Genomic DNA, 8,919 nt, shown 5'->3' on the forward strand with positions numbered 1-8,919 from the left:
GCCGAGAAGGCAGGACTGCGCATGCACACACACACCCAAACGCAAAAGCACACATCACACCTGAGACACAAGTCACCTCACTGCCCGTCCCCTGCATCATGGGTGACTGCACAGACACCCACACAGGCCGAGATGGTGTGCGCATCCTTCCCGTCAACATTTTTCCTTCTTTCTTTCTTCTACTTCCCTGATCCCTAAGACGCCTCAGGAATCAGGCCTCAAGGTGATGGGTGGTGAGGGAAGCCTAAGGCTGACCCAGGCTCTTTCTGGTGGGTTCCCCCATCCTCCTTGTCCTCTGTTCCTCTGTCTTCAGAGACCAAATTCTATGCCCCTTTGTGAGACAGGAGCATTGAGAATGTGGACCCAGATCCAACTGACCATTTCTCCTGGGTTGACCATGCTGAGAGTTTTCACCTGTATTGTTTCACTTAAACTCTCCCTTGCTTCCAACATCCTTATAAGAGAGGTGTTATCAATCCATCTGACAGAGAAGGAAACTGAGGCTCAGAGAGGTGACATGAAGTTCAGCCTTGGCAAGTTATTTTACTCCGCAGTGTCCTAGGATGGTCCATCTGGCTGCCCCCACCCCCCGAATCCTAGAAGGAAAGGTTACATGTCCTCCGTGGGAGCTGGGAGTCCTGACAGCTCCAGGAGCTGCCCAGAGAGTAGGGACGAGCTGGCAGTGCTGAGGCGTGGCTTGAGGCTGTCAGAGAAGCCACGGCCAAGGTTTTGGACCTTACTCCACCCCCACCCCAACATCTCCTCAATCCTACAAAACTTTCCTCAAGGACCTCTGCCTGCAAGGACACCTGAGCACCAGAATGGTCACAAAGAGTGGCAGGAGAGGGCTGCAGGCCCCTTCTGCCTCTCACCCTCAGGAAAGGTCTCAGCCCCTTAAGGACTCCCCGCTCCCTCTATGCCTAGGAGCTCAGAACCTATCCCTCCCAGGCCTGAGGTCCCTCTCTCTGCTGGCCTGTCCCCCACTTCATCTTGTCCCTGCCAGCCACCTGATTCACTGGGTTGGAGGTGTCAGAGAGGCAAAGTGACACCATCCCATTCGAGCTGTTTTATTTTCCTTCCTGTGACACAATCTACCTCAGCCATTCTCTCTTCTGTGCCAGAACTGGACACCTGGGTCCCTGCCTCCTGCTCCCCATTCCGTGTCCCCCAACCTAGCCTGGCTGCTCAGTCCTTCCCAGAATCCCTTCAGGGTCCTTGTGGTGAGAGAAAGTTCTAGAACCACAGCCCAGAGGGGCCCTTGGGGCCCCCTAAGCCACCTGCCCTCCCCATCTACTATAGAGAAGAAATGGAGGCCCAGAGAGGGCCAGGGACTTGCCCAAGGCCACATAGGAAGTATGTGGTAGAGTTAGGCTTTTCCCAGGGATGAGAGGGAGTTGGGTCCATCTTATTTGCCCAGGATAGAAGAGAACAGGACACTCTAAGTACCAAATATGCCAGACCTACTCTACCCTCAGTATCTCAATCCCCACGAGACCATGTCCCCATTCCCAGGGCTGACTTCTGTCTCCGTTTTTTGGAACTGATGCCCCAGGCTGCTGTCTGTGCTCCCAAAACCTCTCCAGGCACCACACACCCCTCATCACACCCCCATGCACTGATGTACCACGTGCCTTGTAACTATCACCCAGGTTGGACAGCACAGACCCCCACCCCTCCCCAGCAGGGGACTCCCCAGCAAGAAAGGCTTTCTTGGTCCCCTCTTCTCATCTGCCTCATCCTTGTGTCTCCCCCATATCTGCCTTACCCCCAGCTAGCTCCCTGCTACACCTGTGTCCCACAGAGTCATGTCACCCGTGAGAGTCGAGGAAAGCAGAGGGCAGGGAGGACAAGACCTAGAGAATATCCAGGTCTCAGGATCAGGACCAAGGGGGCTAGGAACATCCAGGAAAAGTCTTGCCTGGTGGCCCCAATGCCCTCCTAAGGGCTAAAGTCCCATGGGTCCTTCCCTTGGAGATCACCTGGATTTGGAGTTCATAGAAACCTCAGGCAGTGGGGAGAAGGTTTTCTGGGGCAGTGGTGCCTGGGTTGCAAATTCAAATGCCTTCAGTTAATGAAAATAGAAGTACAGGTGCCAAACTAACCACCCATATCTGACCCGTGCACCACCAGTTTGAAACCTCTGGTGCAAAACGTTGATAAGGTTCTGGGAAGCCCAGGAGAATCTGGAAACTCCTTTGAGACTTTTCTAGTCCAACTCTAAATCCCCACCGCCTGGCTCCAAGCCCTCTCAACCAAAAAATCCAGGGAGGTCTGGGCATCCACAAGATGCCTGGTTTGGGAACCATCATCTGATAAGGACTACAGGCTCCTCAAGTGCCTGGCATGGGGAGCAGGGTAAGGGCTGGGGTCTTCAATCTGGGGGCCCCTGGTTAGGAGCCCGCACTGGGTACAGGGAGAGTTCAGGTACAGGATGAGGACTGAAAGCCAGGACCCAACTGCCCCCCCCCCCCCCCCCCGTGCTGGGCCATGCCACCCTTTGGTAACCCCAGGATGGCTCCCTCCCAGATAAAGCTGTAGATAGGGCCTGTGGGGGAGGAGCTACAAATCTCTGTACTGTGCTTTGTGATGTCTCAACAAAAAAGACTGAGTGAGTGCCAAGCCACGTGGGCAGCAGTGGGGGTGGGGCCTGCAATCTCTGATCCCCCTTCCCATCCAGAGGAGGCTTCTGAGACTGGGGCTGGACCAAAAAGGGACTCTAATGTGCCCTTCTGGTTGGGAAGGGACTAGGACATTCCTGGGTTCTTGGTTGCTCCAGGTAGAGGCAAGGGGAGGAAGAGTAGGAAATTGTGGAAGTGGGAGACGAAGGCCTGGTCTAGGGATGGCCTGGTTCCTGGAAGAAGAAAACTTCCCAAGGGGAGGGGGATGGTCCTCTTGTGCCTGGCCTTCCCCCAGCAAGAAGGGGGCTGCCTCCTCCCCAGCAATCCTGGCCTTTATTCTATGCACAATCGTTGTAAGGGCAGCCCTAGGCCAGGCTGAAGGGGTGGGGGCCTTGGGACACCTGCAATAATCCCAGAGTGGAGGGTAGCTTGAAACAAAAGGGGTGAGAAAGGCGTCAGGTAGGAAAAGGATATTCTACCATCTCCCTCTAACCCACATCCCAGAATCCGAACCAGGCCTGTCTCCTCTGGGCTAAACAACCAAACTTGGAGGGACACCGTATAAACAGCCCCCAAATGCAATGGCTTTTTTCATAAACTAGCTGGCAGGGACCTGAAGGATTCCCAGAGCATCCTGTCGTTTGGGATCTTAGTATTTTCACCCCCGAGGATCCTATAGTTTGGGAGATTTTTCTCCCAAACAAGCCTCACTTCTTGAAGGATAATTACTTTTCCCTCATTAAATTAACTCAAGCTGAGCTTCTGATTGCAGACAAATGCTTCCAAGGCCTTGGGTGAGCTTCTAGGGCTTAAGGGTGGGGGGAATATCTGTATTCTATTGGAGCGTTTAATACACAATTCTCAAGAGCACTTGTAGGCCCCCATTCCTGCCTCCACAGTCAGGCAGGGTCTGGGACCCCAAGTTGGGAATCTATTTAATCATCCAGCATCCATTTTACTGACGGAGAAGACCCAGAGAGGCAGCCATCGGAAGGTCACACAACGAAGGTTCTTCGGGGTCCCACCAGAACACCCCCAGCCCTGATGCCCTCTCGCTTCCACTTTTTCTCCCACTCCAGGAACCACTAGCCATGCCTGAGGGGCTAATTTCCCTTCCTCAGCACAATTCTAGGTGATTCTCCCCTCCAGGTTCTTTCTTCCCTCCCTAATCGGCCCCTACCCTCTGCTCACCGGTGTTTCCAGTCCTGGTCCCACCTCCTGGTATTTACTACATCTGTGCCATTCTCAGTCCCGACCCCACTCACCCCTCTGCCCTTCCCCCAGGAGGGGGAAGGGGCCCCAAGCTGGGACTTCTGTACTGAGACTCTTTTGTACACCACAAACTTTTTGTATATTTTTAATTTTGCTGCGACATGAGATATTAAAAGTCATTTCAGTACGTTCTGTTTGTGTCCTATTGTTTTGGCTATTTTGGGCCAGAGGAAGGAGATGAGGAAGGAGGAAGCAGGGAGGAAGGATACTCTCTGCACCAAACCCTGTGGCTCCTTTAAGAGACAAAAGTATTTGATTGGAAGAATCATGCAGTACACCAATCTCCCTGTTGATTGGACAGAGCCTCAATCAATCAACCAGAATGGTGGGTGGGGCTTAAAGTTTTAGGGATTATCTTCAAATTGTTCGTTTACAGATACGGGAAAAAAGAGATTGGATTCCGCGGGCGTCGGACGGGGTCGTCGGCGTTGGCAGCAGTGTCGACGGTGGCTGCCGGTGAGAAATGGCGGAGTACTTGGCCTCCATCTTCGGAACCGAGAAAGACAAAGTCGACTGCTCATTTTATTTCAAGATCCGAGCGTGTCGCCATGGAGACAGATGCTCTCGGCTGCACAACAAACCGACCTTTAGCCAGACCATCTTGATTCAAAACATCTATCGTAATCCCCAAAACAGTGCACAGACGGCTGACGGCTCACACTGTTCCGTGAGCGATGTCGAGATGCAGGAGCACTATGATGAGTTTTTTGAGGAGCTTTTCACGGAGATGGAGAAGTACGGGGAGGTGAAGGAGATGAACGTCTGTGAAAACCTTGGAGAGCACCTCGTTGGGTATGTGTACGTCAAGTTTCGCCGTGAAGAGGATGCAGAAAAGGCCGTGATTGACTTGAACAACCGCTGGTTTAACGGGCAGCCCACCCACGCCAAGCTCTTCCCTGTGACCGACTTCAGAGAAGCCTGCCGCCGAGATGGGGGAGTGCACGCGAGGAGGCTTCTGCAACTTCATGCATCTGAAGCCCATTTCTCGGGAGCTGCGGCGGGAGTTGTACGGGCGCCTTCGCAAGACGCATAGGTCGAGGTCCCGGTCCCGGGAGCGTCGCTCTCGGTCGAGAGACCGCGGCCGAGGTGGCGGCGGCGGCGGCGGGGGACCGGAGCGCGACAGAAGGCGGTCGCGAGATCGGGAGAGATCGGAGCGGTTCTGAGCCATGCCGTTTTTACGTATGTCTGCTAGAAAGTGTTGTAGTCGATTGACCAAACCAGTTCATAATGGAATTTGTTTTTAAAAAAAAAACAACAAAAAAACCAAAGATGGATTTCTGAATAAAATTTGTAGTTATACAGTGAAAAAAAAAGATTGGAGACAAACTTGCTAGAGGTCACAGAATGAGTCCATGACAAAGTCAGGACCTAGACTGAACTCCTAATGCCACTAAAACAAATGTTTTTTGAGTACCTACTACATGCCAGACACTCTTCTAGACATAGTGAACAAGAAAGATATAAAACCGTATATGATCCCTGCCCTCAGGGTGGGTATTGCCCCTAAAAGATCTCCCTACCTCCAGTGTTTCCACCCTTTAATCCAGTGGTTCTCAAACTTCAAAATGCATCAGAATTAGAGGGGACATACTTAAAATGGCAGATTTCCATCTCCACAACCAGAGGGTAGATAGAGCATGCCTGGAAATCTGAATTTTAAAGGCTCTCCAGAGGATCTGGAGCAAGGGGGGTCTGAGAATCTCATTTTGAGGACCACTGCTTTAATGCATCCTCCCCCAAATCTGATCATGGCATTTCCTGGCTTTAGAATCTCCCATGGCTCCCCAGGGCCTTCAGGATACAGACTGTTGATAAAAAGATGCACAATATAAAAAAGACAAGTTTATTCAGTGTCTCGCTGAGGACTCTAGCCCGGGAGACAGTCTCTTAGATAATGCTGAGAAACTGTTCCAAAGAGGTAATGTGAGAGGTTAGTATATATGCGATTTTGGTGAAGGAGGTATATGCAACCAAGTATACATCTCACTGAAGGTTGCTGCTAGCCTTGAGGAACAGGTATCTTAATTAATGGTATCAGTGCTTTTCTAAGTATGGGAAGATACAAGAATCTAGGTTCATTAAAAATTTCTCCTGAAAATATCTAACTATCGGAAGGCCCATTCTGCCAGTTTCCCGGAGTGCAGAGTGCCTCATTCCTGATCTCTGCCCTGCACTCCTTTCAGGGTGTGTCAAAGGTCAGCAGCTGCAGTGGCTTATGACTTAACCCTTGTAGAGCCAGATGATTAGCAACCTTCCTTAGTTGGCAAGATCAAACCCTTTGCCTGATGCTGACTTTTCACAACCTGAACCCCAATTCCTCTTGATCCTCACCTCCATCATAGCTTCACCTCAAAACTTCTCCAAACCACCATCTTCCTGTTTCTGTGAGCCTCTTCTGGTTGCCAGCCAAAGGCCTTTCTCACCATTCTTCCATGCAGGTAGAGTCCTATTTACTAGGATCCCCCATCCCAAGTGCTCAGGGAATGTAGCTCTTACCTGGAGGCAAGTCGTGACTGGCCCAAGACTGTAGTTCTCCAGCTGTGGTATCCAGATCAGCATCACCAGGAAATTTGTTGGAACTGTTGATTCTCAGACCCCACCACAGACCTACTGAATCAGCCAGTGTTGAGGTGGGGAGCAGCACGTTTTTATAATCACCTTTCAGGTGATTCTGATCCACACCCAAGTTTGAGAACTATTGGCCCAAGATAATTCCCCTGAGGATTGGTGGGGGCAGTATCATGTGACACAATTCCCCCAGTATCCATGCTCACCTTTTTTCTATAAAGGAATTTTTAGCTGGGCACATGGCAACTCAGAATAAAAGACTGTATTTCCCAGTCTCCTTTGCAATTAGGCATTGCCATGGAAACAAATTCTGGCCAATGGGATATGAACAGTAGAACTTTGTGCTGCTGCCAGGTCATCCCTTTAGATGGAGGAGCTGTGCTCTCCCCTGGCTTGGTTTACCCTTTCTAGGGCTGGACTTTAGCTGTGTGGAGAGCCATCTTGAAGTTGAGAGCAAACCCTAGCATGGTGGAGCAGTAAGACAGGAAGCCCCTAGGTCCTGGACACATGGAGTGGCCATACCTGCCCGGGACTTCTTATGTGAGGGAAGAGATCAACTTCTGTTTAAATTTAAGTCACTGTTATTGGGGCCTTTGTTACAGATGAAATATATCTTGGCTAATATACCTGGCCCCTTGATTCCTAAGGGAAGTCTTTTGAAGAATCTCTGAGGAAGTTTTTCCTTCTCAACAAAAAGACACCCAAGAAGGGGAAACCCTGGCCTCATCAAAGGTTGATAGCATCAAAAGCAGGATAATGATGAATGGCTTCATGTCTTTCTTGCTTGCTTCTACAACCGCCACAGCCCTCTTGCCAGCTGTATTTAGTTGGCTGGGGCTCCCAGAACAAAATACTACAGACTGGGTAACTTAACAGAAATTTGTTTTCTCACAATCCTGAAGGCTAGAAGTCCAACTTCAAGGTGTCAGCAGGATTGGTTCCTTACGCAGTTCCGTGCTTGGCTTGCAAATGGTGGCATTCTCTCTCACTGTGTCCTCACATGGTCTCTCCTCTGTGCGTGCCTGCCCCTGGTGTCTGTGCATCCAAATTTTCTCTTCTTAGAAGAACACCAATCAGATTAGATTAGAACCCACTCTATGGCCTCATTTTAATTTAATCACCTCTTCAAAGGCCTTATCTCCCAAAACAGCCACATTCTGAGGTACTGGGTGTTAGGGCTTCAACATTTTGGGGGTACACAATTCAGCCTATAATACCAGCAAAGCAGAAAATGTAAGGAACTTGATGTCATTTCTGAGCTGCTCAATTAACCAGCCCTAAAATCACTCACCATTGGACTTTTTTTTTTTTTTGTCTTGAGAGATAATAAATGTTCCTTATTGTTTAAACCAGCTTTGATTGGATAGTCTATTCTTAGTAGCAAAAAACATTGCATCTCAGGCACTGAATGCTCCCTCTGCTTAGAATGACCTTCCTGTCCACATGCCCTTCAAGGCTTGGCTTGAAGGCCACAGGCTTGGTGAATGGCTCCTGATTCTGCCTTCCCCAATCAAGTTGTTTGCCTTGTATCAAAGTTCTTTGCCTGTTTGTCTTTGTCTCTCATCAGATCAGTGTCAGCATATGCACTGCACACCGGCTTCCACATCCCCCGCCCCACCTCCTGTCCATTGACAGGCATTAATAAGCAATTTCTTTTTCATTAGGAGTAGATCTGATTTTTATAATCATCACTCCAGGGCAGCCCCTGCTGGTCAACTGGAGATGGCTCAAAAGAAGTGAATCCTGTTTGCCACAACTGTTAAGTCTTTGAGGGCACAAACTGTTTCATTCATCTCATTTTTGATTCACAAGCAAGATTGTTAATAAGGGTTACCGTTGTATGCTTCTGATTCCATTTAATCCCTGCAGCAGCCTTCTGAGACAAGCGCCATTATTATCCTGCTTTTGACGCATGAGCCTGAGACAACGAGAGATGAACTACCAGTTCAAGGTCATACACATTTGAACCTAGGTCCACTTGTCTCCACCCATTTCCACTGACCTGTTCTAAGCACTTGATCTGTTCATGGTCCTAGATGGGGCAATGCAGGGACTACAGGGACCGTTTGCTATTTCTAGTGGCATTTGGAACCCTTCTTACCCTGTTCGAGAGTCCCAGCAGTTCAGTGATGTTTGGAGTTAGTCTGGGAATCACAGAATTTTCTATTTTACAGATGGGGAAACTGAGGCTCAGAGAGAAGAAAAGGCTTGCAAAAGTCAGTTATAGAAGTGCCAGAGCAAGAGACCGGCTTTCCTTCCCTGCTGCCATACTGAGGATGGGACTTTGGGACCTGCTCAGGGGTTAACTGGGAGTTTCTATGTCTGGGGCAGTCAGGGGTTGGGTAGTACATCCTGGCCTCTTCCTGTTGGCCCGGCAGGCGGAGGGAGATCTCACTTCCTGCTGTTGGGAGGTGACTGGCAGGATGTGGGGGAGCAGGAGCGGGTGGCTGTGTGAGCTAAC

General features: G+C 50.1%; 1 pseudogene; it reads left to right on the forward strand.

Moving 5' to 3' along the window:
• Positions 1–4,202: 4,202 nt before the first annotated feature.
• Positions 4,203–8,370, forward strand: LOC105073577 (splicing factor U2AF 35 kDa subunit-like; annotated as a pseudogene).
• Positions 8,371–8,919: the final 549 nt, after the last annotated feature.

The sequence above is a fragment of the Camelus bactrianus genome, chromosome 19 (assembly GCF_048773025.1).
Source record: "Camelus bactrianus isolate YW-2024 breed Bactrian camel chromosome 19, ASM4877302v1, whole genome shotgun sequence".
Taxonomy (NCBI): Eukaryota; Metazoa; Chordata; class Mammalia; order Artiodactyla; family Camelidae; genus Camelus; species Camelus bactrianus.